We start from the raw sequence: 6,906 nt of genomic DNA, 5'->3' as shown, positions 1-6,906 counted from the left end.
GATAATCTTTCTCTTAACATTTCCCTGAAGTTCACCAGGCCTCTACTCTCCTAGCCCTCCATAAAGTTTTGAAGGCCTGGCTTTTCTCCCCCACTGAGCCTTTACTTCTTGGTGTGCTAAGTCATTGCCCTCAGATGTAGTAGAAAAACCTCTGTTGATTGTTGAACAACAACAATCTGTTGCTAAAATAAGAATTAGTGACAAATCCAAATCAATTTCTGCACAAGAATGTGGACAACAGCATCTCATCTTTTCCCCTGGCAATGAACGTTCTTAGATTGCCCTGCAAAATGCATTTTAAAAAAAATAGTTCTGAATGAGGTATGTATGCCCTATATGTGTTATTTGTTTTACATACAGATTCTGACTATGATGAAAATATGGGATTTTCATATTGTGGTTTTGATTTCCAGTGAAGGCATGATGATCTAAACACATTTCATGGAAAGTAGAGATGTCTGTGAAGAGCAAAGAATGGATGAATGTTCTTTGGAATCTGTTTGAATAAGAAAGGGATGGGAATTGCTCACATTTGCTCACAGCCGCTCCTCAGGAAGAATCTCCAGCAGACCAGAGTCCAACAGATGAAGGTAATAATAATCAAGCTCACATCTATGGCTGACACCTTTTCGAGGACACTAAGTTCATTAACTTTTCTTCTAATCACTTTTGGAAATTGCTTATTTAAATATCTTAAGATTAGAGGCCTTTGGAATGATAAATATGAAAAGTTGCCGTGTGAAAGTGTGAAAAGTAACTGATCTCTGAACAAAATAAAAATTAACTCTAAGTTTAAGAACGTAAAGAACTTGAAATAAAAAACAAAATGCTAAATAAGATTTTGAAGTAATTTATAAAAAAAATAAGAATTCAGACAAATTTGAAATATCACAACTTTTATAATAAGGAATTAACCATATTAAAAAACCAATAGCTGTTCATGAGAACAAGAATTATTATGATTACTGCAAATCATACAGAATGCAATTATAAATTTATCTTTAACTCTATGGCTACAATAATCATCAAACCCACAAATCATAAGTTAATGATTTTTCTGTTCTATGCAAAAAGTTGATAGGGGGTTTCTAGTCAGCAATAAATATAGATGCTGTCTTCTCTTCATCAAAGAAGTCAATCTAGCCATCTCAGCAAGTTCCGTCATCTTCACCAACCATTCCTCTATGCCAGACATGTCACATTTGCGATGTCACATGATGTCACACAACGTATCAGGACTGTTTTGCCATTGCTGGCAATGGGGTGGGCGCAGATTCCACATGACATATCTGGCCCGTGGGCCAGCAGTTTGACACCCCTGCTCTATGCTGAGTCTTTCCATCTTTGTGCATACCATAATCTTGCTGCAGTTTCCATGTTCAAAAATGAACTTCCATAACTGTTTTCTATTTGTCCAATCTCAAAACATGAACCTCTTGTCTCAATTGTACATTAATCTTTAAAATCCTCTGAACCAGTGTATATGTCTGAATCCAAAATTTTCTAGCTTTTTACACCTCCACCAAACATGATAAAATGTCCCTCCATGCTCTTCGCATTTCCAACATAAATGTGAAATGCCCTTATTTCTAATTTCTCTGCCAACAGTATATCATTGTATAAAAATTCTCTTTAAAATTATAATAAAATAAATTTCAGTCCTTTTAACTACATATTTTCCCACCGTTTTATTTATATATTATGAGCAAAATTTTAGCCCACTATCATAAATTTTTTCACCTCTTCTGTTTCAATTTTCAATCAAATTTATACATTGTAATAATTTTATATTCATCATTTGTGCACAATTCAAATTCAGTCTTACAATATTTAAAACTGTAAACTTGTTTGTCAACTTTAATTTTTTTTAAAAAAAAAACAGTAATAAGAAACCTATTGACAACTATATTCCTCTGCTACTAGTTCTTCTCTTCATTTTATTTTATATTCACTTTGACAAAATTCTAATATCTCTTTGTATTTGCCTATTATGCAAATGCATCTTATGCTGACAACCACAAAGGTATTTTCAAATACCTGGATTTGTAACTATTTCTTATTCATAATATGAATTTGTGTAGGTTTTGGAAGATCCTTTAAAGGAAATTGAAATGTTAATAGGCAAATCAAAAGAATTTGGTGCATGAGCATGTTGAACAGAAGTTGAAAATGTTAAAAAATAGAAGATCAAATAGAATCAGGTTTTAAGACTGAGAAGAAGGTAAAATATCTGGGTATCACTATGACAAATTGTACTGCATGTTATTTCAAAATAACTATGTTAAAACATAAAATGAAGTTTAAAAAGACATCTTAAGATGGGAGAAACTTCAGCTGTCATTGCAGGGAAGAATTTCTATGATAAAAATGAATATGTTGCCTAGAATGATGTTTTTGTTTCAGACAATACATGTTTAAACAACTGATATATTATTTAAACAGTGGCTGAAGGATATATCTAAATTTGTGTGGCAGAGGAAAACTATTACAAGTCATGCAGAGGCAAGAGACATTTACTTAATGCAAAAATAGGGAAATCAGAAATATTGGATAAAAAAATATGGTTTGCAAAATAGACAAGGCATTCAAACTAGAAATATAATGGGAAAATGTATGAATTACACTTACAGTACAGTACAGAAAAGATCTAAGAGAACCCTGATAAGGGCTTTTTACTGAATACACAAAAGAAGTTGGTTAAGGCTTTAGAAATCAAAGAGGAAATACAAAAGACAAATCATGGCAATGACCTGGATAATAACTTTCCATGGATTATAAAAGAGATCTATAAAGCTCTGAAGACATTTCAAAGAAGAAAGGCAGCATCTGAATGAATTAAAGATCAACATTGTTAGAAATAAAAGGAAGGAATATAAAATGGTTTGTTTGATCAAGCTTAAAATAGGACATGTTTTTATAAAGCTGTGGTAACTGTTTGCGAACTGAAAAGTTGATTTATGGTTTTGTACATGGAAGGAATGTGTTATGAGAAGAAGAAAGATTTATTTGTAACTTTTAGGGATCGTGAGTTATCAAATTTGCTCTTACTTGTGATGTAGATTAAAAATAGCTTCTTTACATGTTTCTTTTCTTTTTCTTTATTCTACTTCTTTCCTTTCTCCCCTATTTTTATTTTTCTTTCTTTGCATTTTTTACTTTTTATATTTTTTTCTTTTTTCAGAGTTTAATATGTATTTGCTTGTACTATTGTATTTAAAATATTTAAAGATTTTGGAGTACAAGGGAATAAAAAATTAATAACCTCTAATACCACATTATCTTCTGGAAAATAGTAGTAATAGAAGTAGTAGTGTGGACATGCGAATAGGTAGCAAATGAATCAAAGAAAAATACTTTAGAATAGGTTAGTTTAAAACCTAACCCTAACCCTGACTTTTCATAGCTCTTCCATCTCCCAGGAAAAGGTGAAGGAAAGAGGCAAAGATGTCCCCTGAAGGAAAAGTGCCTTAGCCTATATATTAGGCTCCTGCTATTGAGGAGCATGGGGGCATGGGGGGCTAGTGGTTATGACATTAGGCTTGTCAGCAGTTGGAGACCCAACTACTATGTGATGGGGTGACCTCCCATTCTTGTCCCAGCTCCTGCCAACTTAGCAGTTCAAAAGCATGCAAATGCAAGAAGATAAATGGGTACCACTTCAGTGGGATGGTAACAGCATTTCATGTGTATAGTCATGCTAGACACATGATAACAGAAATGTCTTTAGCTAATGCTAGCTCCCTTGGCTAGGAAATGGAGGTGAGAACTGGACATGACCAGACAGGGGAAATCTTTACCTTTTTTTAATTGCTGAACGTGAATTCAATCTATTAAGCGGAAGGTTTTTCCTTTTTTTAGCTGCTAGGGCCTCATGAGAAAGGACTCCCATGGCAGAGAGGGCTCTCAAGACCAAACCAGCTATGTCTTAGTTGGAACCATCAAGAATTCTTCAAAAAATATAGTGACCCCAATAGTCTAATATCAAAGCACATTTTTCAAGCTTAATCTGGAGAGAATTGACACAAAACTGAACATAATGAAGATCGGAATCCTCAGAGTAAACCAGCAAATCATGTAATAAATGTTCAAGAACTGAATCCTAAAATAATGGAAAATTTGGTCCATGAATCTTTGTAAGATTTCTAAAGGTAAAAAAGCATTACTGCATATTCAATTTTCTCACAGAATTATCAGATTTTATGAAGTATTCATGTCTTTCTTCCATACAAAACAGACTGTAAATTCCCCTAAGATCTAGTTTTGTAGAGATTCATAGTAACTACAACTATTCTAAGAGATGAGAATAAGGAATGAGGATACTGTTCCCTAATGACCAGAGAGTTTAGAACTGGTAACGACAGAGAACCATACAGAGACGTTATTTTGTCTTGATGAAAAAAAATCTTTAATCAATAAATTCCTTTAGGAAGGTCAACTCTATATATGATATTTGATAAAGATGCTTCATTGGCATTTGGGATGTGAGTTTCAGCAATAAAGTTAGTAATGCAATCACCAGATCAACTGGGATCAAAGTCCCTTTCCAAATAGAGCTGCCTTTTCCTAAATATTTGGAAGGCAAGATTGGAGAGTTTACTTCTTATGAAAATGTAACTAATGGGGGCCTCCCAGCAAGTCTAAGATGATTTCATCATGTTGTTAATGAGTATGTTGATATGTGAGGTTATAGCCAGTCTATTCCCAGAATTACTGAAAAAAAGTAAGAGGGATGTTAAGTAAAGTTGTGTAAGTTCCTGAGGGTGAACTATACATTGAACATCTGGTTATTGATAATCACAATCATAACAAGCGGACACACAGAATGAGTAGGGAGAGCATAGTTGCTTACAATGGATAATTCAATGAAGTTGTCACACTTTAATATTAAAACCTTGTTTTTTTCCTACCAGGTTGCCTTTTTTTCCTGCTGTACTAGCTTATAGTATACATTGTACTGAAGAAGTTATGATTTGAAAAGTATATTTGCTCAGCACAATTTATTTGTGTACTAGATAGCTTTTCGTCTTTTATCTTTATGATAATATGTGGAGGATGACTGGGGAGAAGAAATAGAAATAAAACAAAAACAAAGTAAAAACAAAGCTGCAAGAGCAATACAATATTAATTTTGATCAAAGCAATTACTTTTAGAGAGAGGAATTCTGCGCTCCCATAAGGATTTCCCTTTTGATGCATTTTCTTTTCTGCATTTTCTTATTAAAAATAAAATTATATTTAGCTTAAAATACCCTGTTTCGTATGATTTAACAATGTAATACACTGCTAATCCTACTTAATACACCAATGCAACCTTTCCCATTTTTTCCTCTCCCAAAGATGAACAGATATTTTGCCTTATATACTGATGTTCTTAGCTGACTGTTTTTATTGTAAGTTTGGAATTTGTTGTTTATGACCTCTGGCACTTATTATTTGGGATTGTTCTAATACAGGTGGTCCTCAATTTACAGCAGTCTGTTTAATGACCAAAGTTGCAATGGCACTGAAAAAAGTGACTTATGACTATTTTTATGACTTTGTGGCATCTCCATGGTCATGTAATCAAAATTCACACACTTGGCAACTGACTCATATTTATGACTGTTGCAGTGTCTGGGGATCATGTGATCACCTTTTGCGACCTTCTGACAAGGAAAGTCAATGGGGAATCCAGATTCACTTAGGAACCTTACTAACTTAACAACTGCAGTGATTTACTTAACAACTGTGGCAAAAAAGGTTGTAAAATGGGGCAAAACTCACTGAGCAACTGTTTTCCTTAGCAACAGAAATTTTGGTCTCAATTATGGTCAAAAGCTGAGGACAATCTGTAGTTGTTCCTCCTTCCTCTTAGATGTTATACAAGTCCTTTCCACCCCCATTAAATCTACATCTTTCTTAATTTTTCAATCCTTAAATAATTTCATTTCCTTCTTCCTTCAGTAAAAAGTCTACATAAGTTTTCAAGTCTTTCAGAAAAGTTTTTGTTATTCAATTATCTGACCAAACAAGTAAGTTTTCTGAGTTCTTTTTCTGTGAATTCTGACATTTTCACAATTTATTCCTCCACGGTGGGTCTTTCGTGTAATTTTAGCATGCAGTCCGCACCTAAAAATCCAAACATCCAAATGAGCACAAATAAACAATGAAAACAATACAATGACACTTTGAGAAAGGTGGATTTATTGTAAGAAGTGTAGCTAATTTTCTGGCATGCTTGAAGGTTAATTTTCAAGACCCTTTCAAGCAAGTGACAGGCAACTATGAGATCTACCACCTATGACAGGCTGAGCGTTCAGTGCAGGAATATGCCACAGAGATTCAACTGCTAGTTCAAGATGTACAGAGGAATGAGATAGAATTAATTGATTGGTTCACTGTCAGACAAAATACAAGATGAGCTAATTTGTCAAGACACCTTAGATATAATGACTACTTTAATACGGGTATGCTTGGGCACTGAGGGAAATCTCAAATAATTATAGGAGAATATAGATGGAAAGAGAAAGCACCATTATTAATTTTCATTCTTCAGCTTTGAAGTTCAAAGCTGAAACTAGAAGGTAGTAGTTTCACTAATTCCCAAGAGATGTTATGCCTTTGCACCCATAACTTTATTGTGGCGAACTTAGATATGCCACACCTTCCAAAGCATTACTTAAGCATTATAACTTTGGAGAAACACATAATGATCCAAATCTACTTGATCGGGAAACAAGGTAATACCATTCCCCAAAGTTTCTAGAAGTAAGTGGAATCCATATCTGCAAACTTAAATGTGAATATATTGACATTTCAGTTACACTCAAATAGGCATCAGAATGAATCTATAGGCCAGGGTTTCCAAAACTGTGAAGTACAAACAGACAAAATCTAGTAGAGGGCAATCAAGCAGTCCAGCACCTC

This window comes from Protobothrops mucrosquamatus, unplaced genomic scaffold, assembly GCF_001527695.2.
Source record: "Protobothrops mucrosquamatus isolate PMUCROS unplaced genomic scaffold, P.Mucros_1.0 scaffold403, whole genome shotgun sequence".
NCBI classification, from domain to species: domain Eukaryota; kingdom Metazoa; phylum Chordata; class Lepidosauria; order Squamata; family Viperidae; genus Protobothrops; species Protobothrops mucrosquamatus.
The sequence above is the reverse complement of the archived record's forward strand: the minus strand, read 5'-3'. Positions refer to the sequence as shown.